General features: G+C 35.4%; 1 long non-coding RNA gene across 1 annotated transcript in view; it reads left to right on the top strand.

Moving 5' to 3' along the window:
- The window catches only part of LOC306658574, a 157,334-nt gene that overhangs the window by 52,605 nt on the left and 77,825 nt on the right, over positions 1-26,904 (top strand). The window contains exon 2 of the long non-coding RNA XR_013763085.1: positions 14,411-14,448. This is a non-coding gene — a long non-coding RNA (uncharacterized lncRNA). The remainder of the gene's footprint in view (positions 1-14,410; positions 14,449-26,904) is intronic.

A 26,904-nucleotide genomic window follows, 5' to 3' on the forward strand; every position in this document is an offset into this window, starting at 1 on the left:
CATGATAACTTTAAAATCGAGGTTATTTATTGAATTTTAATTAAGAACATTGTTAAGATTCTACTGCTCTAAATTTAGCAAACTGAAAAGACATTTGGGTTTTAGTAAAATAAAACACTCTCTAGGAGTAGCATAGAGTGCAAATGATGAAGTGAACATTTATTTACAAATATTGATTAAATTTCTAGTGTGCTTCAGGATCTGGACTCTGAGTGAATAGCCAGTTATGATCATGATTCCATAATCTCTTAACACCAAGTAACATAGTCTTTCAGTATTTGAGATCCTATATTTACAAAATGGAAATAGCTAAGTAGGTCACTTTTCAAGCTCATGGTGTATTTTATAGGTGCTATCTCTTAAAAACTTTTCTATTAATAGGTATTTATAGCAATTTTTGCTATGCTTGAAATATATTTCATTTAAAGAGGAAACTCTTTAGCTTTATAGGTATTAACTTTTTCAAATATGAAACTCTTTCCAACGTAGATCCTAATGCTTTCATAGCTATGCTTTCTTTATCTGCTGATTAAAATATTACACAGTAGTAGTAAGGTGAGTGTAATTTAATAATTTGGAAAATAGTGTGTGTGTGTGTGTGTGTGTGTGTGTGTGTGTGAGAGAGAGAGAGAGAGAGAGAGAGAGAGAGAGAGACCATTTTGTAGTCTGCAGATAGTGTTTCTTTCATAATGAAACACTGAAATTAAGAGATTTTCCATGGGGATAAATATGCTGAGCATTTCCTGTGGGAAATGTATTTCAGAACTGTCTCCCTTTTTGGTAGTTAAAGCTCCTTTGAATGAATTCAGCTTAGATGAGAGGTTACAATGATGTCAGACAAATCTTATTTTTGGTTTTGGCTTAGCATTTACTTTCTGCATAATAAAGGACAGAAAATTTAACTATTGTATGTATCAGTGTTCTCCTCTGTAAATTGGGGATATAATGACATCTACTTCAGTGAGTTGCTGTGAGGGTTAAGTTACATTATATACACACACATACATGTACATATTAGTATATATAGCATATAAAATATTTTGCATATTTCAATTGCATATCATGCAATTGGAGATGTTATCATTATTGTTTTTATTATTATTGATATGTTAACCAAGACCTAAACTCTAGTGTAATGTAGAAGTATTCCACTATGATAAAGCTTAGTACATATACTAGTTGTTCACTGAGACTGTATGTCAGTGACATGATAAAAACATGAAAAAGTTCATGATTCAATTAATTATTTTTGACACTTTCAGTGTTTCTCTTATTATGTAATCTTCAAGATTGTTTTGCATATAGAAAAACAAGTTAGAACATACACATAATCCAGTAAGTTAGAATTCATTTAGCATTTTAAAGCATGTGGCATCTGCTAATTTTAGGAAAGAATAGTAGTGCATCGAAAATTAATATATCAGTAAATGACTAAAGTCTCTTCTCAAAACATTGGGGAGTATATATTTAAAAGATACTAAGCAACCTATAGTAGTATTTCCCCTTACTGAATTGATACACTTCTCAAATTCATTTGCTTATATAGTTTTTTTTTTTTTTTTTTTTAATAAGTTCGTCTAAAATAGTATCTGGGATTCCTTACATTACTTGCTAGCTCATGCAGCCAGATGTGCCGTTTAGGATTCAAATTGAAACAATTTGTTTTATGAATGACTGTGGAAGTGGCCTAGTTCACTTTGAAACAGTGCCCTTCATTTTATATTTGATAAAATTCAGTATAGACAGTATCCTTAGGACAAATTTAATGGTATGCTTGAAGCAGGTGTGGAATTTCTGGGTCTGCAGCATGCTTTCACTAGGCACCAAAGAGGAGTACATCAAGCTCAGATTTTTGTCTGTTGAAGCTATGCTCACAAACAACTATCAGGATGGCAAAAAGTATGACAATTAGGAAACATGTTGATATGATGAATTAAGAATGGTGACCACAGAAATTGGAATCCTAATACGCGGCTGGTGGGAATACACAATGGGGCAGCCACTTTGGAAAATCATTTGGTAGTTTCTCAAAAAAGTAAACGTGGATTTGAAATATACTATTGTGTATTTAACACTCCTAAGTATGCACCGAAAAGAATTGAAAACACATACTCTTTTAAAAAGTTGTACAGAAAAATTCATAGCAATATTATTCATAATAGTCAAAAAGTGAAAGCAACACAATGTCCATTAACTGATGAATGAATACATAAAACATGATGTATCCATAAAGTAGAATATTATTCAGCAATAAAAAGAAATGAAGTAGTAGTATCTACTACTATACCTGAAAAATATTATTCCAAGTGAAAGAAGCCAGTCACAAGGGATGGTATGATCTATGGTTTCATTTATATAAAATACTCAATATAGGGCAGATTCATAGAGGCAGAACTATACTAGAGGATCCCTAGGGCTGGGATGGGGTAGGGTGGGAGGAAATAGAGAATGATTTTTGGTGGATAGTACAGGGTTTCTTTCAGGGTGATGAAAACACTCTAAAACAGATTGTACTGCTGGTTGTACAACTCTATGAATACATTAAAAATCATTGACTTGTACATTTTAAGTGGAAAAATTATATAAGTGAGTTATATCTCAATAAAGCTGTTATATTAAAAAAACTGAGTTTCCTGTCTTACATGTCTACAGATATTACAATCAGTTTCATAAATCAGACTATCATAAGTATTTTCCAGTTTCAAGTTCAAAATAGTCAAAACAGGCACTTTTAAGAACAGTATTCATTGAAATGCATCAAAGCATAAGTGTACTCCCTAAAGAAACACTTTCAATCATGAACTTAAATAATAACTAAATTTAATTCATTCCAGGTACGTTCTCATTAAAGAAACTGCTGGCCAAAATGTTGAAATAAACATTTAGCTACTAAGTGAACAAATTAAACTCCTTTATGATTTAATTGCACCAGTGAGTATTTCCTTTTGGAATGTGTTTCTGCTTTGATACATTTCAATACACATCATGAATTTTGTTGAATGATGGCATTTCAGAATGTGTGTGAGTATGTATATACATATGTATTTTCAAACTGCATTGAAAATGTTATTTAAAATATGTATGCATGTGTACATGCAAACATTCCAATTTCTATGTTTAAGAGTATGGATACAATACAGAAAGACATATTCCCATAAGTCCCATGCAGTGTAGTCATATTGTGGGGTATATATTTGCCAACTAGTTGCAAGCATTAACAGAAATATTCTTTCTGCCTCCTCTCCTCTTTGTGCGTGTGTGTATATACATGTGTGAATGTACAATTATTTGATAATGTTTATCACATGATAGGTCATTTATAGGTGGATATTCTGATCATTATGCATATTCTGAACCACTGGAGCTATTTTTGAGGCATCTTTAGAGCTTAGAAAATATATAGCACATTGCTTCTAGATTCATGGGAGTGATTATGGAACAGGAAAGACTATAAAAACAAAACAGAATTCAGTCCAAATCATTTCATACTCTTTCAAATCTCAGTGCAATGCTTTGCAGTTAGTCGTTTTTTCTTATTGAGTTGTTTTGCAGTGTTAATTTTAAAAGTAGAACTTATTTCTCTTACCCTATTATAATCTAATTAGAACCTTTACGTCCATAAAATAATTTATTTGAAAAATCACAGTTTTAAAAAATTTATTTCCTTTGTGAACTTATGCATTCAACACACACACACACACACACACACACACACACACACACACACACATGAATATCTCTACATTTTTTTCTTACCTAATTTTAGCTCTAGTAAACTCTGGTTGTATATTTACTAAGCATGTTAAAGATGTTTTGAAGGTAAATATTGCCTCTTCTTCTGTCTTGAAAAGTCACCATTTATATCTTTTTCTCTCATCCCTTCTGGAATATCCTACTTCCTCTGCCACTCACAAACACTCAGAGATAATTATTATAATTGTTAACTTTCCCATAACTTGCATATATGTATCTCTTTCCTATATCTTTAGGACACATGATGTATTAAAGTGAAATGGCAAAATATACTTCCAAGATGTTGCAGTAGTTAAGATTTTTAATAGTGTTCAAAGAGAAATGAAAGTTTTGTTTTCTATTTAGTTGTGCTACAAGAAGCAGAAAGGAAGAAAATGTAGATGAGTGAAAAAAAATAAAAACATTTTTCTTAAGCTGGGGCACAGCTGAGCAAGTTGATAAAATGCACAGACTCAACTGAGAAGTCATAGACTGTCCAAAAAGAAAGACACTGCTCTCCAGGCCAAATAATTTCCAGGATATATTAAGGGAGGCCTGACCTCCTTAAATATACCATGGCAGATTTGGCATTTAGTGAAATGTGACCATCACAGAGAATAAGAATTTCCTATAAATAACAACAGATGACACACAAAACCAGTGCAAATTAGTGAAGATCTAGAATAGAAGGGGGTCCTAAGAAGGGTTCTGAGCAGTTGAACATGTAGAAGCCAAGATGCCCAGTCTGGAACAGGAGTAGCTTTGAGTCCCAATACATAGACTTTCACAGTTCCCTGGATAGAATTAGAATTTGGAGAACTGTATGTTTTCCTGGTTTCATGGAGTTGGCTGCAGACAAATTCATTTATTCCTTTGTCTTTATAAATCCTCAAAAATTCTTATGGACTGATAGCTGCCTTTAATGTGGGACAGATTTACTTACTTCTCATTAAATTTCTCAACCTCAGAGTAAAAAATCTAGAAAATGTGATACTTCTAAGTATTGTTCGTGCTGCATTATTTGTATAGAATGTCCTTTTTCCACTTATCCTACTTCATAAACTCCTACTTCTTTGCTAGGTCTACACTGAAATGCCACTTACTCTATGAAATTTTCCTTGTTCTTCCAGAATGATTTATTTTGTCTTCCACCATGAAATCATGATTCTCTTAATTCTGTTTCATAGATATTTACTTGGACCTGAGATTCATTAGGGAAGCAACTGTATGTTATTTAATTTGATACCTGTAATCATGAACACAGTACCTAAACGTGGCATACAAATGTAAAACCAATAAATGAGACCTGCTGATTGTCTACTTTGAGTTTATGATGCAATATCCAGTTCATTCATTCTCTCCATCACATCTGATCTTCATTTAGAATAGAAGAGGAAAAGAAACCATAGCACCTGAAAGTTCAGTGCTTCATCCAATGATTACTGATGTTTCAGAGAGTAAATTAATAGAACTTCCCTTCACTTTGACAAGGGTCAAAAAGAATTACTCACTTGTCCCCTGTGTTCTTTCCCATTTCCTAGTCTTCTCAATAACAGGGAAGTTTCTTTCATACTTAAAATCGGGGGTTTGTGAGCCATATTTAGCTCATACTTTCCATTTTTGATATATTTTCATGAGACTGTGTGTGAGGTACCTCTCAAGTGGCATCTTTTCCAGAAAATTGCCTCCATTCACCTACTTTCTTCCACATAACTGCAGCTTAATACAGAACTAGTTCAGGGACAGGTACCCATACTAAGAAATCCCTTCCCTTTCCAGAGATTTGGGTTTGGAGGTTCAAATGGTTATAACAGCATGACCCACTTTCTCTTCACTATTCTAAAAGTAGACCATCTGGTCAGAGAAACAAAGAAAAACAGAGAATCAGAGAATTGAACACATGTAAAGAAGAAAGAAGTAATGAAAGAGAGAAAGACAGTTAGACCTGTCTGAAAGTTCTTGAATTCCTAATATCTGTGAGTTTTTGAGTTCCTAGTGTCTGTGAGATTTTCTTTCTTGAAACTACAAACACGCTACTTTTAGATTTCACAAGATTGTCTAGTTATCTTTATAATATATTGTCTTTTTTGCATGAGTTAGCTATACTGGGACTTCTAACCGTTGACCCAAATAATTTTAATTGTTTTCCTTTTGTAAAACTTATTGCATTGGTTGGAAAATGATAGTATTTTCCCTGTGCAATATGCCCACTGCTCATACCCTCATACTCTCTGATTGCTTTCTCAATGAGATACACAAGGAGCTCCTGAAGAGTCTGGTCACCTCTGCTCACCATTCCTGGTCTCCTGACATATTACAGGAGACAGACTTTGTAACCAAAGTTCTAAAGCAGATGAATCTAAGGTGCATATGAGGTTAAAGCATTATTTTAGTGTTAAAGGGAGAGAGAAATCTATGTGTATATAAATGCCATTCTCTCAATTTATTCCAAGGACAATCAGTAATAGCCTCATGACTGGTACATGCCATGGAAGAGTTACCTCAGAGAACTGGAGGTGTTTTTCAGGCCTAGAAGGGATATGGAAGTACCTGAAAACAGAGAAAGGGGGAAAATCAGTGAGGTAATATGGACTCTGGTAAGGAAGATTGATTGTGAGATGCATAAACAGAAGGTCAAAACCACTTGAGTGACTAGTTGGGCAATGCTGACAAACAAGTGCTTGAAAGGAGATACCAGACTAAGTCTGAAAGACATATACTGCATATTTCACTTTTCACTGTGGTATGTGTAAGATAGGAGTTCTCTTTTTAACTCCTTGTATTATTAAACACCTACGATCATTTACCAGTTAGCTTTTGAATGTTTTACGCGTTTGGTTTTTCAGTACATTTTAATGGAGTACCTGCAACATACCAGGCCCTGTTTCACACTATTGTAAAAATAACCACAGTCCTTATTTCTATGTGGCTCACAGTCTAATAGAGGTGACCATGAAGTAGGGAACAAATATTTAATCACATATTATGCAACTGCTATGAGCACATGTCCTGACTCTCCCTATATCATAGTACTATCCACCATTTCCTTTTAAGTCAAGTATTTTGAGACTAGAGAGGAGATTACATGCTGAATTTTGTAAACAGCATCAGGTACCAGTTCACGAAGTTCAATAAATACCTTCTAAAATAAAGTGCAGGGCTTTCCCTAATTAGTAAACAAAATAAGACTTCATGGGTTCTCTTAGTTTTGAGTAATTCAGGTTTGAATGACAAGTGATGTATTGGTATACATGGTGGCCTGGTGTGGAAATTGGGGGAGGACCAGGGACTCCACTGTCCTCTGGAAGTCCATGCATGGCAGCAATGTTAGAAGAGGACAAGGATATTGTGCCTCTTGTGGCTGGTCATTTTAAGAAACTCATTTTAGAAGTATATTAATGTCTGATGGCTGAATTTTCTTAGTAGGGATTAATGAATCTGAGGGATGAATTTTTCTTTTGAAGTTAGAAGTTTCAAGAGGGAGTCAAGGACACAGTACGCCTACTACCATCACCCTGTTCCTTACCCTAATCTTAAACACCACCACAGCCCTGCAATTATCATCCTAGATCCATCTGAATGGAAGCTTTGTCCTTCAAGATGTTTCCTCATCACCAGATAAAAATGACTTTTAACCCTAAAACATAAAAAAATGCCATAAGCAATCCAATTATTTGTAAAAGTCATTGAATTTGCTCAAAGTGTCACACTATGGCAGTTTAGAAAGTACATCAGCCAGTGTGTTCAAATAATTAAATAATTAACATGAGGCTGACTGGGCAGCACAGAGTGAGAGTCAGATGTGGGAATATATACTCCCTGATCTCCAGAGGCAGATCAAACAGGATGGAGAGTAAGCCATCACAAAAGCAGCCAGAAGGACATCACAGCCTGCCTGCTAGCAAGGAAGGAATGATGCAGTTTCATGTTGTGTGAGACTGCACGCACTCTGATTTGTCCAGATCTTGAGTTTGATATTAATTATGTTGTCCTGCGTCATTTTGGCTTTGCCTACTAATTACTACTTCAGAAGTACTTTTTCTGTCCTTTATAATTATTTCTAAATTGGAGATTGAATGTCACAACACAGGCTTTCATTTATCATATGCGTAGCCTCATCATGTGTTCAGTCTAAACAGAGACTAATTTCTCACAATTATCTAGCTAGTCAACCAGTCAACAAATGTGTATTGATTGCCTAAAGCAGAGGTTGGCAAAATATGGTCCACTGGCCAAAGATGATCTGCTGACTTTTTGTATGTCCTGTGAATTAAGAACCCTGTTTATTATTTTTTTTCCAATGGTTGGAAAAAATAAAAAAGAAAATTATTTCATGGGACATAAATATTACTTGAAATTTAGGTTTTGGTGTCCATAAGTAAAGCTTTATTGAAACCAACCACACCCATTTATTTGTAACAGTATTTGTAATATATTAAGCAAAATTAAGTAGTTGCCACACAGATTGTATAACCTACAAAAGTCCAAAATATTTGCTCTCTAGTCCTTTTCAGAAATAAATTGTAGACCATGGCCTGGAGTATGCCCTTAAAATATACCTACATACTGGGATAGGAAAAAAAAATAACAGAAACCTACATATCAGGGGCTCCCAATCTAGTGCTCTGAATGGAATAGACCCAAGGTGCTGGGGGAAACCAAGAAAAGATTCATATGGCACACTGGAAGACTCTGACATACAACCAGGATCAAAGAAAATCTCTGAAAGATAGACAATGCATTGACATCCACTTGGAGATGCACTCACTGGCTTCCCAGAAACCAAATTATTTTAACTTTCCTGCCAGTATCTTTGGGCATATTTTGATAGAGATTTTTAAAATAGTTATGAATCAGTGAGTGAAAAGGTGGTAGTCATCCAGGGATCAAGCATATTAAATACATTTTTTTCTTACAGAGCTTCTTTGCAAAACCTTTTAATATTGACAATCATGGATTATGACAGCAGTGGAAAGTTCTGATGAAACTCAGTCAGATGTTTCACACTGAATCTGAATTGGATCAAACTAATGATGATAATAATGAGAGGGATATCAATCGCTGAGGTCATATCATCCCTAGTGGTGTTAAGTGGGCAGCCAACATGAACAGGTTTTCAAAATATGCACAGTCCTTTTTTTATTTGAATCTCTTAGGATAGAAGAGTTGTCAGCACCATACATGGTGGCATTTGGTAATGCTCACTATATATTTACCTTTGATACTAACCAAAATGGCCAATATGAAAATGGGCAACCAAAAAGGGCAAACCAAATATAAAGAGCACTTGTTTTTCCCAATCTCCTATTCTCCAACAAGAACTTCCTGCATAAAATCCACTAATCTTCAGTTTTCTTGAACTCTGACTGATCACAGAAACCATCTAGACATATTTTAAAAGTATAGATTCTATTGCTATCTTCCAATTTCTTTTGAATAAAGAATTTGTCAGTGGCTTCAGGAAATTTTAATTAAAAAAAAACAACAACAACAAACATCTCCCCAGGTATAGAAACCCCTCAAATCCTTAGAGATGCTAAGATTGTGAAATCTCTCAATAAATATATAAAACTGCTGTCCCTCACAACAAAACATAATTTTGGAAAATGTGGGAAATATATAATCTGAACAGAATAAGTGAAGGTATTCGTGGTAAGCCAACATTTCAGAAAATAGAAAGTTTTGTGGTTCATATATGTAATTTATATAAGGCAAGTCTCCCAGTGTATATTCTTCTATACTGTCTTTCTTCTAATTAAAACCAGAATTAGCCTTTCAACATACTACAATAGTGCTTCCTTTCAGTTAAATTGTAATTTCTTTTTGCTTTTTTTTCATAAGTGTTCTGTTTTTCCCTCATCAAAGAGTCTGCTTTTATTCTACTTTAGACATAAGCCTCAATGTTTCATAGAACATGAGCTAAGAACAGTCTTATTGAGAAGAGAGAAACATTTAGAATAATAGGAGTTGTTACACGCACAGTAACAAATGAAATACATCTTTTGTAAATAACTCCCACCAGAAATCTTATATTTCCAGGCATCTATGCATATACCTTCATATAACAACTTTTGCGTTCGTAAAACATTCATTGAAGGCAGCTCTGCAGTTTTATAGAAAAACAACGTGCCAGGGATGCAAGAATCTTGCCAGTTCTGTGAAAAATGACACCAATTAAAGCTTAAATTGCTTGTTTTCTCATAAGGTACATATTTTCATAACTTTGAAATCAAATAATTGCTGCTTTTATATTAAATACAATAAAACAAAAAGGATGCTAGTTTAGAGGAACTGCTACAAGCATTTTAATATAATTTTCCCACCATTTAAAGTCACAAAATATGGAAAACAAGTCAAGTATGCAAAGTTCCAAGGAGATAGAGAAACTCCTTCAGATTATTACATCATTTGTCTTTTGTGTCAGGAAATGTGTATATGATTTCATTGTTTGATTAAATGCCAAAAAAAGGCACATTGCTCTTATCTAACTGATTACAGATTTTATTCATATGAAAAAGTATTTGTTAATGCTTTACCATTAGGAGATTTTCCCCCCTCTTTTCTTTCTCTCTCCTTTTTTCAAGTTCTAAGCATGCATTTCCAAAAAAAATAATCTTCTAACTTCCCAGGCTTTCTTTCTTTATTTTGCACTCACAATACATGGTACTCAAATTTCCCATAGTGAAACCCAGTCCCTAATGATTATGTATCTGCAAACTGAGCAAACAGTTCCTTTCTGACTGGGTGACTAAGTGAGTGTGTCTGTGTATGTGAGCAAGATCTAAAATATATCAACTTTCAGAAACATTAGGGAAAATGGTTTTAACGTGTTGAGTTACCTAAAAACAAAGGTTTTTGATACCTGTCTTCAGGGTATTACTAATCAAAGAGGTAAGAACAATTAAATTCTGAATAAAGTGTTATGTTTCATTTTAATGCCTTTATATGATAATTCTGATATATATATATATATACACATATATAAAGGTTCTATAAAGCAGATGAATTCTAATATTCATAGGAAACAAAATACTATTTAATAAGCTTGTGTATTTATTAAATACATGAAAAAGTGTAAAGATGTAGTCCCATTGATGCTTTTATTTGCATCTGGGGGACCCTGAGTGACAGCTATGGTTTCACAGAGAGATACCATGTGCTTTTCATGGTATAAACTAGCTGTCTGCATTAATAATAAGCTTGTGCTGAAGCCAATTTGAGGCTACATCGAGGGATTTCAAGGTCATTTGCCAATGGCCTGGCCTCCATTAACTTCTTCAGTAAAAGTCCCAATGATCCTTATTTTGGCCTTGAGTGTGGGTTATCAAAATCATCCCTCTTAATATTTCCACATAAATAGCTTGTTTCCTTAAATAGTCATTATGTTCAGTGGGGACAGTTTCTGAAAGCTTCTCAGTTCAATAGAAAAATGCATTTGGAAAAGTATGTTATTTTAAAATATATCTATATTTGGAAAAAAAAAAGAATTTAAGAATGCTTTGAGTATTTAATTAGAAGACATTGAAGGCAACTAAATGTTCCCTTGTCATGGGGACCATGAAGTGATATAAAACAGTGAGATTTCCAAAATACTGAGACTGTCAGTTTGCTAAAAGACAAGTAAGAATGTGGGGTAAGTGGTTATGCTATGTTCACATACATAAGACGATTTTTTAAAAAAAAAATCTTTCAATTATGTAACATATTAAAAAATTTGATATTAATTTATTGAGCTTCTTCTTTTACCATACTTTTTGGAAAATTCCCCCACCCCATAAATATGTTGTTATTTACATTAAAATTGGTAAACAAAGAAGCACTTTAACAAAAGGACTTGGAAGAGATTGGTGAGAAAGACCAAAGGGAAATAGATCTTATTTATTGTGTTATTTAAACCTGAGTTACATTACACCATCTTACATTTAAGAGGCAGCCTGCTAATGCAAGCAAGGGTGTCTCCTGCAACGAGACAAAGATTAATGCCATGTGTACTGATGATGCTCCACCACAATTCAGAATTCTGTGGCGCCATGACGCCCCTGTTTTATATGGTGGTTTGCCAAGAGAAAATTACTTAAACCAATTGTGAATGCATTCCTTTTTTACTTTTTATACAACCACATTTATGTAAGTAAATAGTATAATGAATATTTTTGAAATGATCCATCATTTTGAATTCACCTAGTTTGTATAAAATGCAATGTGCAGTTTTTTCTCTTGCAAGAAAGACTTTCACATGGGAATGTTCAATTTTTTTCCCCTATGAAAAAAAGATTTCTCATAGACAACCAACCACAACTGGAATAGATTCTTTTAAACATATTGTAATGTGAGAATTTTCTTCAGCTGGAGGGTGTTTTATTCTTTAAATTGAAAGCCGTTGTTCCTCAGAACTAGTATGACATTGTAATGCATGATGTGCTAGTCACTCTTTATATGCAGAAATTGATATGCTTCAAATACATATTAAATATTGAAATGTTATGTGATATTTGAAACTCTTCAGTGCTTCAGGTTTGTGGACTTGTTATCTGTAGTTACCTGTTGTGCATACATGTGGGGACTTCAAAGAGCATAGAAGACTGAACTTGGGAATCATAGCCCTTTTTTCTAGATTCAGCCTAACTTCTTTATTAATGATGTTGAATTAAGCCACCAATAATTTTGGGTCAGTAACATATGTACCATAAAACCATCACTTCTCACATTCAACAATTAGCCCTATTTATTCATGAATGGTACAAAAAGACAGTGAATGTTGAAACTAAGACTTATTTCATTTCTCCTTAGAGAGTAGTTTCTTCCAAAACAGAACTGAGATCATTTATAGGAGGTTTTGGTGAAGCAGTTTTCTGGATTTGTTCATTACATTTTTCCAAAGGGCAATTTAGTTTTATCAGTCAATGTAAATGAGCATACATGTGCAAACCCACAAAAACATTTCTTATGTGTACAATTTGCCTATCGTGATTTTTAGTAAAAGGTATAAATTAATATGTCAATGTTTAGGAAGGATTTAATTTTGGGTGCTTTGTGACTTTGACCTGAAGACACTTTCTCTTTTTCTTATTTCTTTTGAATGAGTCCACCTTTTACACTTGTAATTCAGTTTTCTTATCTGTAGGATGAATAATAATATCTAATATATAGGGTTGTTTTGATGATTGAATAAGAAAACTTTTTATATAAAGGACCTACCAACATGTTTAATGCATTATGGGTCCTCCTGAATTTTAGTCTTTCCTCCCATGTGCACCCCTGCATCATGCACACCTTGTTCTAGATAAGTGAAGATGGATGAGTTATTTCATACTGCCTAGGTCATGCCGTTCTTCACATGGCACAGGGTCAAACTACCTGAAATTTATAGCCCTTTGGGCTCATCATTGTATCATGAAAACTAGCAATTAATTCATTATCTTTTAAAACCAATATTAAAAGAGTACCACGTGTACTGATGATCTAGGTGCCAAAGACTCCAAGAGCGCAGTGGACAGAGTTCAGAGTTTGTATCTTTATATTTCTTAGTTTCTAAATAATTTCCTTTTCCATGGCTATTAAACTTCCTGAGACTTTCTTTAACACTTTTTCTTGCCTTCTTCTTCATCAAAGATTACACTGGTGGATATAGGTTCGCACAAATACTCAACACTGTTGAGAAGGTGTTTTGAGTATCCAGTAGGTTTGACTTTCAATGGTAGGCACTTATGTGTAAGTCTTAGACTTTGATCTTCTAGGAACTTTTAGTGTAGTTGGTGATGTTTGTCAAATGAAATTCCAAATGCCATGCCACAGTGGCAGCTGACAAGGTTGTGTAGGTATGTTTTCAATTATACTTTTTAACCTATGAGTCACTTTTTCCTCCAGAAACAGTTTGGTTTATGCGTCACCAAAATCCAAGGTGGGTCTTCATCAGAAAGACCTTTGTTTAAGGATAAAAGCTGCCTTATTAAAGTGTTAATTGTAATTAGTAAATACGAATTGAGAATGAAATTAAATGTATGGCTTGTAAGCTCAACTCAGGGTCTTCTCATGTATGAATTCTTTGCTTTCACTCAGTTGTAAAACTTAGTGATTCCTAACATCGTTAATGTTTCCCATGCTGTAGGTATTAATGTATGTTAAAATGACTAGGCTACAATTTTCATTACATGTTGCATTTCTTAGTCATCTTGGTATTTCCTCATTTTCTAGCAAAGTAACTTGCACATGATGGGTAAATAAAATTGAGTCTGGAAACTGAGGAAGGAGCACAATATCCCCGATTACACAGTGAAACAGTGGAAGGACTGAGACAAAGCTATTGACTTCCAAGCCCCCACCATAGTCATTAATTGTGCATGTATTATTTATCTTCATCATTCTAGCATTACAAAATGAGGTTTTTATTGATCAAGTAATAATATTTGTGACCATGCAGGATTATCTCAGAACTTCCAGAGCAGTCACACTGATAGGATGGTCTCAGCTGATCCCAACCAGACCTCCTAAATGAAACACAGTTTATTGGGTGTGAGAGACTTTCAAGTGAGCTCATAATCAATGTTCACTCTCTCTGTCCTTCATAGGTAGTAAACATCTCATGGCAGCCAGAAGTGGCATGGAACCTCAGAGCATGAATCAAATCTCTTAGTAATGGTGCTGGGCTTTGTTCTCAGTGTTTGTCTTTATCTTTCAGCTGCCTGGCAGTTGGACTACATTTGTGGAAAGAAAAAGGTATGCACAGTTGAATTAGGATGAGGATTTCTTTATAACTGAAATCTGCATATTTAAACATGTTTGCTTTCAAAGTCTTTGAAACATTAACATCTTATTCATTGTGATATACAATTTAGCAGTTTGTAATATATGACTGTTTGGAGAATGTCTTTAGAAGTTTCATGATTGTGCCATGTATTTTGTAAACACAAATTTCCCAAGATTTGCAAGGTCATGGATTTGATCTATTACCCTGATGTCGTGATAATTTTGGCAAGTTTTTCATGCCCACTCCTTGGACCTCTCCCTTTGTTCATATATAACCACTTCAGAGCTGGCTCATCAACTGTGCACAGCCCTGCCTCTTTCCTAGGAGAGTAAACATTTTGTTATATAAAAACAATTTCAAGACTAGGGTTTCCTTGGCCAGAGTTGAAATAAAAGCTTTGCCCTTATGTAATTAAGGCAGAGACAGCTCTAGACATATTCAAAATCTTTTAAATGTTCAATCTTTTCACAGTCTCTATGTACCCTACTGGAGCCCATGGTCATTTCAATTATGAATTATAGGTGGAAAGGAAAAGACTGATCCCTCCTCCTCCTCCTGCAGACTTCAAAGTCTTTCAAACTTCTTCCATATCTCCTTGAGTTTTATTTCACTTAATATTAAGCATTTCATCATTATACTTTGACTTTCTATTGATGTGCTACTTTTTATTCAAAAAATAGGAATTGTGTGCCCGAATTAACGATTGAAACCATTTTCCCCAATGTCTAATTCCCTGCTTGGGATTGATGTACCAGGTTGGTAACAATTTATGGATTCAATCCATTAGTCTGGGTATATTTATAGGAACCTGAAGCATCTAGGTAACAGGACAGTTAGACATTATGCTCCTTTCCCTCACCTCCAACTTTTTGTAGATATAAATTCAATTAAAACAGTATACAAGGCAGTCTGCAGAAGTTAGTTATTAAAATATTATAGATACCTTATATGTATGTGCATTTTGCAGATGCATACATTTGTGTGAAGGAAGAGGGTGCATGCATTTGTGTGAAGGAAGAGGGGGCATAGGGATGGACTGATAAGTGGATGTGTATCATTACAAAGAGCCTCCTATGGCCCATAATTGTGGGTACTCAATACATGATAATATAGTGATCATCTCTAATCCTATGGAGTTCATAGAAAAAGGTGTGTGATATGTATTGAATGAAAATAAATACACATTTTGATTCTGATCAATGCTAGAAGGACATGAAATGGAACAATGACAAGAAGAGGGAGGGACTTCTGTTATATATAAAAAAGGACCATAGCAAGAACTCTGAAATGAAAGGGAGCCAATCACATGAAAAATGGAAAGAAATCTTCAGAGGAGAAAAAACAAAGCACGGAGATCTGTCTGGGAAACGTATTTCTCCACAGTTACTTGGGTTGGGGATGTAAAGAAGACTTATGTGTTTGTTGTAAGATCTCTTGCACTCGTCAGGATCCTGGAAGAAAAAATGGCCAATTCAGTTGTAATGGTTAATCTGAATTATCAACTTGATTGGATTAAAAGATGCTGATGATTAAGAGACTTATGGGTGTATCAGTGAAGGCGTGTCTAGAAATTACTGGCATGTAGGATAGCTAACTGAAGTGAAGACTGTCCCTAAGCTTGAGCAGCACCATCCAAAAGGATGGTGACGTGACTTGGATGGAATAAAAAAATGTCGGGAGAACAAGGAAGCAGATGCAGACGTAAGCGCAATTCTTCTTAAATGGGTTGTTGCTGCAATCACCTGAGAATATCAGATTCTTGATCCTTTACTCTTCCAACGTGGACTCTGCCAGTGATTTTCCAGGGTGTTTCCAGAAGCCTTTGGTCTCAGACTGGGTAGCATCATTGATTCCTAGTGTTTTGAGGCTTCAGCCTCTTGGACTGTACAGCTACTGGTTCATCCAGCTCTCCAGCCTGCACAAGGCCATTGTGGATTATCCCGCTTCTGTTTATGTAAGCCAATCTAATAAATCCCCTTTTTATAATCATACTTCTCATTGATTCTGTTCTTCAAGAGAACCCTGACTAATATAGAAACTGGTACTGGGAGTGGGGCCATTGCTGTGACTAACTTGACCATGTGGTTCAGAAACTTTGGGTGCATTTGGGAATTGGTCAGAGGAATTTTTGAAATGCTTAGCAGTGCAAGCTGGAAATGCTTTAGATTGTTGTAAATGGAGCTTAATAGCCAATTCTGGTGAAAGCTCAGAAGACCAGAATGCCAATAGGACTTTGGACAGTGAAGACAGAGCTCAAGAGGGTTCAGAGGAGAACCCTATTGATAACTGGACTAGAGGCAGTTCCTTTTATGTTCTGGCTAAGAAGTTGTCTGCATTACACCCTTGTCCTGAGACTTTCTGTATGGCTGATTTTAAAAGTGATGGACTTCTTAACATGGTGGAAACAATTTCTAGGCAGCATAGCATTCAGGTTGTGGCATGGATATTGCTGGAGGTTTTTAGTCAAATTTATTGTGATAATCCGGAGCAGAAAGCAGAACAGAAAGCTTTGAAAAACTTGTACTTGAAAGATGGAAGCAAAACTGGCGCTAAGTAGTTGCAGTTGTTAAAGACATTATTGCCACTAAAGGACAGCTAAAGACTTTGCCCAGAGACAAAAGGAAAGATGGCTTGAGGGCATCTCAGGAGCCTGCAAGACCACACCCATCTCAGACTCAATGAAGTAAAAGTAAAACTTCTCTTGAGAGGAGACCAGTGGGGCATCCTTCTTGTACAGGGGGCCTTGGAGGCTTTTTTCAACATGCTCAGCTACTCAGGTACTCAGAGGCTGCTGGAACCAAGGTCCCTGGAGGCTTGGTTACTGCTCAAGATGCAACAGACCTTAGTGTCAACCATGTGGTGCTGGTTCTGCAGGAACTCAGGATGCTGGAGTTGAGGGATCACCGAGGCTTCCACCAAGATTTCAAAGGAAGGCCTGGGAGGCCAGGCAAAGTGCAGCAGTTCCTGCAGGCAGACCCTGACAGGACAAAGCACGAAGATAAATGAAGGAAGCCGAAGCTTAATCTCAGTGGAGACTCCTGAGATTAAGAAAAGCCAGTAACATGGGACATTGTCCTAGGAAAGCTGCAGGAATTGAGCAGAGACAAGCCAGCTGAAAACCCACTTGGGCTGCAAGCAACAAGGCTTCAGGGGCACAACTCACAAGCTCTTTGCAGAGGACATGATGCCTTGTGCTCCAGAAGGCAGACACAGAACGACAGAATGTTTTTGCCCAGCTATATTTTGGTCTTGCTTTGATCCCATCCTTTCTTTCTGTGCCCCTATTTTTGTGAATGGAAATGTGTACTCTGTACCTTTGTACCGTTATATATGGAATAGTTGTAAATTGCTTTTAATCTTACAGGAGCTCACAATGCAAGATTACCTTGAGCCTCAGAGAAGACTTTGGACTTGAACTTTGAACAATCTTGGAACTGTTGAGACTGTGGGGACTCTTGGGAATGGACTGAATGCATTTCACATTGTCAGATAATTGTGAGCTTTTGGGGGCCATGGGTGGAATATTATGGTTTGGATGTGAGGTGTCCCCCAAAAGCTCACATATGAGACAATAAGAGAGAGTTCAGGGGGAAAATTATTGGGTTGTGAGAGCTTTTACCCAATCAGTGAATTAATCACTTGATGGAAATAATTGAGTGGTAATCGAAGGCAGGTTGAGTATGGGGGACATGGCTTGGAGTTACAGATTTGTATCTGGCAAGTGGACATCTCTCTGCTTCCTGTGAGCTGCTTCCCTCTGCCATGCTTTTCTGCCATGATGTCCTGCCTCACCTCAAGCCCTGAGGTATAGAGACAGTTTCCTATGGACTGAAACCTCTGAAACTGTGATCCCTCAAACTTTTCCTCCTCTACAGTTTTTCTGGTCAGATCTTTTAGTCACAGCAGTGAAAAAACTGACAAATACATTGGTAGAGTTCAATAAAGAGATTGTTTACAAATCTACAGGCAGTACACATGGAAATTAAGAATGTTAGGTGCAGCAGCCAGTCATTTAGAAGAGGGAGCTTTTACCAACCTAAGTCTAAGGGTACAAAAGAACAGGTTACACGAGCTCAGAGAGGTATCTAAGGAAGATGGCTGATGACTGCAGTGGTGATCTGCAAAAGCAACTTCAATCAATCCTCAGTAATCTGGAAATATGACAGGCATCAGTAGGGCAATAAATACTTACCCCCACTCTCCTCTAGTTGTTGATCTACTCTGTTGGTAAAGTCAAGTAGAAGCTGGAGAGTCAAGGGGATTTGTTGATACCAACCACAGTGATCACTTTAAAAAGCAAAGAGAATATTGAAAAAGATGGAGAGTTGGTATGACAGAACCATGAAAAATACTTACATCATCTGTTTTGAATTTCTTCTATGGTGCTAGTCACTGATTCAGTGGAGTGTCTTCCATGGTGCAGAGGCTAATGGGGCATCACAGTAATTCACCATATATTTGGATGACTCTGACATTGGTAGAACGATGTCAGGCAGTGTTCATGTTTATTCCTAAATAACTATGCTGATAATAACTTCAGTGAAAAATTATGTCCCAGGAGAAAAATAGGTAGCCTCTTAAGGTCACTGTCTACCAGTAACTTAATGTCTCTAATTTTTACATTTCTTATTTTGAGAATTGAGTATCTAGGAGCTGAAAAAACACAGGAGAGTGAAGTGTAACTTTTTCTTATTCATTTCTTAATTGTAATACACTTGAAGTTCTAGAAAATCAAAGTGGAATTATTTTCTTCTCCAATTCCATTTTGATATTGTCTCACAGGTAACTACATTTGTCTAATGATTCTCCAATGCTTACCTGTAGCAGAGCATACAAAGGAAAAGTATACGAGTCCACTTAGCTGCCATAGCAAATCACACAGACTAAGTGGCACATACAGTAGAAATTAATTTTCTCAGAGTTCTGGGAACTAGAGTTCCAAGGTCAAGAGACTGTCAGGATTGGTGCTTAAGTCAGGCTTCTTTTGCTAGTTCCTAGGCAGCTTCCTATTGATAGGGCTTCAACATAATAATTTGGAGTGGACACAATTCAGTCCACAACAGAGAGTACTGTCTTAATTAGGGATAGGGCTAGCTAACTATAACTAGACATGCCATCACAAAATGCCAGATTGGGTGGCTTAAATAACACAGGTTTATTTTCTCGAATACCTAACAGTTGGAAATTCAAGATTAAGGTGTTTACAGGGGTGTTCCTTTGAAGCTTGCAAATAGTGGTTTTTCTTCCAGTGTCTTAATATGGTGCCTGTGTATGGTGTCATCTATATCCAAATCTTCTTATAAGAGCATAAATCATAGTGGAGTAGGACCTCCTTAAAGATCCCATTTTTATCTTACTTCTTGGAGGGTCCTGTCTCCAAATTCACATTCTGAGATATGGGAGAGTGGGCATTATGTCTTGGACCTCTAATTTTTGGAGGCAGATAAGCAAATGACAAATACTGTTTAGGACATCCATTGAAGGAAGATTTTGAATAATCTGGCATTTAAGAGGGAAAGTGTTTGGGGTCACCCCCACCAACATATTTGCTGGAAGGTAGAGACAGGGAAAGGAGATTGGCTACGGAAAACAGAATACACTGGGCACCAACATTATCCCTACACTGTTGCCCAAGAACAATGGATCCTAGTTCATTAATGGATCACTGAGCGGCAACAATGCAGCCCCTCCTCCCACTCTCTGCACACTAAGCTTTGTGCAACTTACTATTTCAACTTTTGATTTTCTGCATATAATGGTGCACTAGTGTGAAAATAGTTACACTATGATACCTTCTCATATCTGACTGTACTTGTTCAACCAATTGAATTCAACTTTAGCAAGCTACCATTAAATTTTGATGACCTTAGTGCATTGGGGACAGTTTAAAACCAAGCAAACCAAATCACTCACTACAAAAAAGATTGGACTCAATTTGTGCCAGCTAAAAATATGACTGCCTTTCAAGAATGGGTCCCCAACAGTGCCATAAAATGATTATAGAGTTAACAGCTCAAGGCCCTGCTTCTGGAAGATGTCAAATGGTATTATACCTGGCACACTATGGTTTCTGTTTTGGTATAAGGAGGCACTTGTTTTCAGTTTGTTCTATGAGTGAATGCAAATCTGTCAAATTGTATTTAAGGTACTCGTTTTACCACAACTGGTCAGAAAACAGTGGTCCTCTGGAGAGAAAATAAGATAGTGCTGGAAAATAGCTAACAACTGGCTTTCTTGGGTAGGAAAATGGTTTTAGCTTTTACCATTTTCCATGGTGTAAATGCTCCTACCATGGCCAATTTTAAGCCATTGCCACAGAGTCACTGGTTTTAGGTTTGAGAAGAGATGTGCATAACGAGCTCTGGCAAGTGGTAGAAACCAATTCAGCACACCACTGGTAATGGGTGGTACTAAGATGAATTGCCTACAAGTGCAAGTTCCACCTTGTCAATCTGAGTGTCAACACAGGTACCAATACTCTTCAGAACATATTCAGAGCAGTTCGGTCACATAGAATTCTGCTGATGACCACTCCAGTAATGTAGTTGATAAAAGCCATTGTTTGGGCAAATTAGCAAGCACAGGAGAACTTTCTAATGTTAGCAATGTAAACCTTGAAGAAAAGAAACTATGAGGTAAGAAAACTGAGCAAAGTTGTGAAAGGATTCATACTAATATGGTCAAATTTTTTTTCCCTGAACTCAAAAGACTTTTCTTTTTTTCCTTTTGGAGAGGTAGGAGAAGGGTTTTTTGATTTTGCTTGTTCTGTTCTTATGAATAGACATTAGTATTAAAATATATTCTCTGTGCTTTAAAGTATGTAACTATGTATAGTAAACTATGCACCTTTTTTTCTGTTCCATTGATCTTTATGTTTATTCTTTTTTATTTAATTTGTTTTTTATTTTTACAGACTGCATTTTGAGTCATTATACACAAATGGGGTGGAACTTTTCATTTCTATGGTTGTACACAATGTAGATTCACACCATTCATGTAATCATAAATATACATAGGGTAATACTGTCTGTTTCATTCTACTATCTTTCCTTCCCTACCCCCTCCCGCCTCATTTTTCTCTATACCATCCAAAGTTCCTTCATTCTTCTCTCCCTGCCCCTGCCACCCCGCCTCGTTTTGTATCATCATCCACTTAGCAGAGAAAACAGTCAGCCTTTGGGTTTTTGGGCTTGGCCTATTTCCCTTAGCATGTTTTCCAACTTCATCCATTTAGCAGCAAATGCCATAATTTTATTCTTCTTTTTGGCTGAATAATATTCCACTGTGTATATACACCACAATTTCTTTATCCATTCATCAATTGAAGGGCATCTCAGTTGGTCCCACAATTTAAGTGCACCTTTTTCAACACAGAAAGTGGGCCTATTCATTTTCAGGGAATCGCTTCCTAGTCTAGGTATAGAGTCCATCTGAGTGTTGTTATAGGGAGCTAATTGGCTTGAACTGACCTGCCTGTATATTAGATTTAATATTACAAAGCAAAACCAAAGATAGTCTCCCCTCTCAGTGTCTTAACTTCAATTTTTTTTTTTTCAGGGTATGGCATATATTATATCTGAAAATTTCTTTCTCTGAGTTATTAAAACTCAGAGGGGCCAAGAGGCCATCATTTTTTGTCTTACCACTAGTATGACTCTTTGGACTCTGTGGATAGAGGTTGGGCACAGCAGTGGTGGTCCCACATGAGAACAGGGGTAGCCATTTGTTTTTTGTTTCTTCCTTAGCTAACATTCCTCTGCCAAGAATCATTGCTGACTACTCTAATCTCTGGACTGGTTTCAGGGAAGGTGTCAGGGACCTGCCTCTGCCTCAGCTTCTCATGGTGCCTTGTGATGCTTCTATACATTGACTCCTGGCAGATGATAATTTGTCATTTGGGATAATTATTTTTCTGCATAGTGATCCGGTTTAGTTTTATATAATAAAGTTCAAATCAATAAAATGGAGTTTCACAGAAAGCAGAAAACATGGTTTAATTTCTGCTCTGTAAATTCGAAGACTGCTTGGATTCTACATAAAGTGTTCCCATAAACTTGATAATCTGAATTTCTTATATTAAAACAAATATATGGGACTGAGGTTGTAGCTCAATGGTAGAGCAATTGCCTAGCAAGTGTGAGGCACTGGGTTCCATCCTTAGCACCCCATAAAAATAAATAAATAAAATAAAGGCACTCTGTCCATCTACAACTAAAGATATTTTTTAAAAATATTTTTGTGACTTATTCAATAACAATACATATTTGTGTACTTTTAAAAGATTATGAAGTCTATTCAGATGTATTAGATTATTTGATCAAAACAATAACCTAGTGACATTGATAGGAATGATCTCATTAATCCCATTAGTTGATTAGAAAATTAAATTTCAGAAAGATTAAATAATTTCCCTAAGGTTATATGGTTGGTAAGGGAGAGAATGAGAACTTGAACCTGTATCTTCTCACTGTAAATCACTATAATCCATGTTCTTTCTAAAATATACAAGGGATTAGAACACTTAACTTGAAAGATTTCTCAGAATTTTTATTTCAGTATCTCAACCCGAGGTCCTTTAAAATCAGATTCCTTTTCTGTGTTTATGTGTCTCTGATATTTTTGTATATATCTATCTTTCTACTTGAAAGAAAATAGATTATTCATTCATTTCTGAAAAATATCTGCTTAAGGTTTGGCATAGACTGGCATTTCACTGCAGGAAAAAACCTTAAAGTTTTAGAATGGCATAGAACAATTAAAAAACACTAAAATATATATTTGCTTCATGGTTAGAAGTCTTCCCTGTTTCAAAGTTAAAAAAGGACTCACCTCCAATGCATTTCCCTCCTTCTCTCCTTCTTTCCCTCCTTCCTTCTCCCCTCCCTCTATCCCTTCTTGCTTTCTTCCCCCTGCCCCTTCTCTCCCTGTTACTTCTCTGCCCCTTTCTTTATTTTCTTTCCTCCATCCTTCTCTTCTATTTTTAGGAATATTAATGCATTTTAAAATTACCTGGCACTTTTAGTGCATGAAGTATGGAACCAATATTTTGTTTTAGATGAGTATCCATGTGTCCAGCAAATTTATAGAATAGTGGAACTTTCTGCACTGATTTGAGGTACTGTTTTTATTGTAAACTCAATTTCTCTACTTATTAGGCCTATTTTTGTATTTCTTATAACATTTTATTAGTCTGTTGATATTAATGTGATAATAGCATCCTGTTTTAATTGTTGAGGATTTAGAATAGATTCTAATATATTGTAGAACTAATCTACATTATTACTTTTTCTATATAAGGTTTTCATAGATATTCTTGTGTATCATTTTTTCCTATATAGATTTTATGATTATTTTAGCCAGTTCTGTGCTAGCTTTCTATAACTGTGACAAAATACCTGAGATAAATGAATTATTTATAAGAAGGAAGGTTTATTTTGCTGATGGTGCCAGAGGTTTCAGTTCATTGTCACTTGGCCCTATTGCTTTGGACCTGTGGTGATGTGGCATGTCATGGCATGTCATGTCAATAGTATGTGGCAGAGGAGAACCACTTACCTAATGACAGGAAGCAAAAAGGGAGATAACAAGTGGCTAGGATCCCAATATCTCCTTCAAGGGCACAACTCCGATGATATAACTTCCTTCCATGAGGCTCCATTTAAAAGAGATTTTTGGTTCTTTTTAGTTATACATAACATTAGGATTCATTTTGACATTATTATAATAGCATGAAATATAATTCCCTCTAATTCAGTTCTCAGTACTTTCCCTTTCTCTCCCCTCCTCCCTCCCCTTGTTCCCTTCCCTCTATTCTGCTGATTGTCTGCTACTTATTTAAAATTTTTTGTAGGTTAGTGTCTTGTGAGATTCACTGTGGTCTGTTCATGTATGCACCTAAGGAAGTTAAGTCAGACTCATTCCACTGTTCTCTTATCTGCCTTCCCTTCAGTCCTCTTTTTCTATTCCACTGATCTTTCTTTTATTTTCATGGAATTTCCCTTCCATTTTTCTTTATTTTGGACTAGCTTCCACATATGGAGAGTCTCAAGAAAACTAAGAATGGAACCACCACATGATCCGGCTATCCCACTCCTCAATATATATCCAAAGATCTAAAACCAGCATACTAGAGACGTAGCCATGTCAGTGTTTATAAAAGCCCTATTTCTTAAAGGTTCTACTACCACTGGATCACACTGCGTGCTGGAGACAAAGCCATTAAAACATGGGCCTGTGAGGGACACTTCCAAACTGTCATAAGTTCTCAAAAAAGAAAAAAAACAAACAAAGTAAAAGAAACAACAAAACAAATACAAGACACCTCTTTCTAGTATATTATTGGAGGGTTGTAAATAAAATGTATATGTTCACTTAAGATAAATTGACATTTTTAAAGGTTGTGACTAGAGAAAGTTGCCTTTTTCATTCACCCAACTCTTCCTTTTCATTTTGTAGCAGCATTGACTTAATTTCTGTACTTTGATTATGCCACTACAGTATGTTTTTAACTTCTATTTTCATATTTTTCTTCAATGTCTTTTGGTCAGCACCTTTCATTCCATGCTAATCATTGTGGTGATGTTGAATATTATTATTTTTTTAAATCTGTATCTACTGAAATCCAGATGTTTCATGCTATATTTGAAGAGAGATGCATTTTTATTATCTTAAGTTATTTTTTCATTTTATTGTTTTTTGAAAGCCAAACCAGATTAATAAATTTTGGAAACAAAAAAGAAAACAAAAACTTGTGCATAACCAAAAATTATATAAAATTCCAAAGATAAACAAAGCTCTGGATATGCACACGGTAGAAAAGAGGCTAATATCATAAAGGTCTCTTAGAAATCAATAAAAGGACCAAAAATTTAAGAGAAGTAGAGATAAAGCTTGTGAAAAGGAAACACATGTTCTCTTATATGTATGAATAGATGATTGATAACACCCATAAAAAAAAGACACATCAATTAAACAGTGTCACAGTACCAAAGTTTTTCACTTACAAATTAGAAAATGTCAAAAGTTTATTTAAATTGTGTGTTGAGGACATGGGGAAAAAGGACTTGATCTGATACTATGAAAGGCCTTTATTTATAAATACAAATGCAAAATAGAGCCTAATCCATCAAATTTACTTATAGCATTTTTAAATATATATTTGTACAAGTACAATATGATGTAAAAACAGGTCTTTTGGGCTGGGGTTGTGGCTCAGTGGTAGAGCGCTTGCCTAGCATGTGTGAGGCACTGGGTTCAATTCTCAGCACCACATATAAATTAATGAATGAAATAAAGGTAATCAACAACTGAAAAAATATTTAAAAAAAAAACAGGTCTTTCATTACTACATTGTAGCTGTAAAAACCTGGAAACAATATGTATCTATGTTAATTGTCTTTATCAAGTGACTGGTTAAATTATTTAAGTACACGTAAATAATGGAATACTATTCAACTCTAAAGAATTGAGAAATCTTTGCAATACTTACACCAAAAAAGCAAGGTTCAAAGTAAATAATGTGCTATGTTTTGTTTAGAAAGGGAAGAAATGAGAACAGTTTTACATGTGATTATATATCGTGAAATTCTGAAGAATTAGCAAGGAATTCATGACAGTGTTTACTTTCATGTGTGGTAGTATGTAACTAAATCAAAGGGGCACAAAACTAAACACATCTGCCATCTAAGAAAGGGCTTATTATTTTGTATTACCAAGTTGCTTATCTATCTTCTCCAAAGACTATAAGACACGTGAGGGTGGGGGCAGTATTTTTTGTTCATTATCATATTCCAAGTATCTTATTCCTAGTACATTTACCTGGAATTTTAAAGTTGTTTGAGCTATTTTTGAATTTATTGTCTATTCAAAATTTTATTTTAAAAGACAAGTCTATTTTACAACATTTATTTTTGAGAACACAGAATTAGTAAACTGGTTTCTTATATAGAGATAACCTAAACTGTTTTGTTACTTAGATGGTTTTTAGGCTTTTTTTGCTACATCAAATCTAAAAACTTAATAAATAAATAAAAGGAAATCTAGGTGAATAAAGGAAGTTCCCTAGAAGAAGGTGAATAAAGGAAGACCAATCATGTGATATCATAGGAAAGTTCTCAAAATAGAATATGGGATTTTCTGTTTTGAAAATTCTTAGGAAAAAACCAATTAAATTTGAGATTATAGTTTTCCATTGACTTTAATTTAATGTAAAATAAGTCTTCTTTTACTGCCAGGTATTTTAATAAATTCAGAAATAAATAATCTTCAGAGTTTTTTTGTTTGTTTTGATTTGTTATTTTTTTACGAAACTTAACTGTTTTAGAAGAATGTGCAGAAGGTAGTTAAGATTCTCCTGGTAAGATTCTTGGTGTGTTCTTCAAGGCAATGTTCCTGCAAAGGCAGAGGAAATTCTCAGTTTCCCATTC

This window comes from Sciurus vulgaris (assembly GCF_902686455.1).
Source record: "Sciurus vulgaris genome assembly, chromosome: 3".
Lineage (NCBI taxonomy): Eukaryota > Metazoa > Chordata > Mammalia > Rodentia > Sciuridae > Sciurus > Sciurus vulgaris.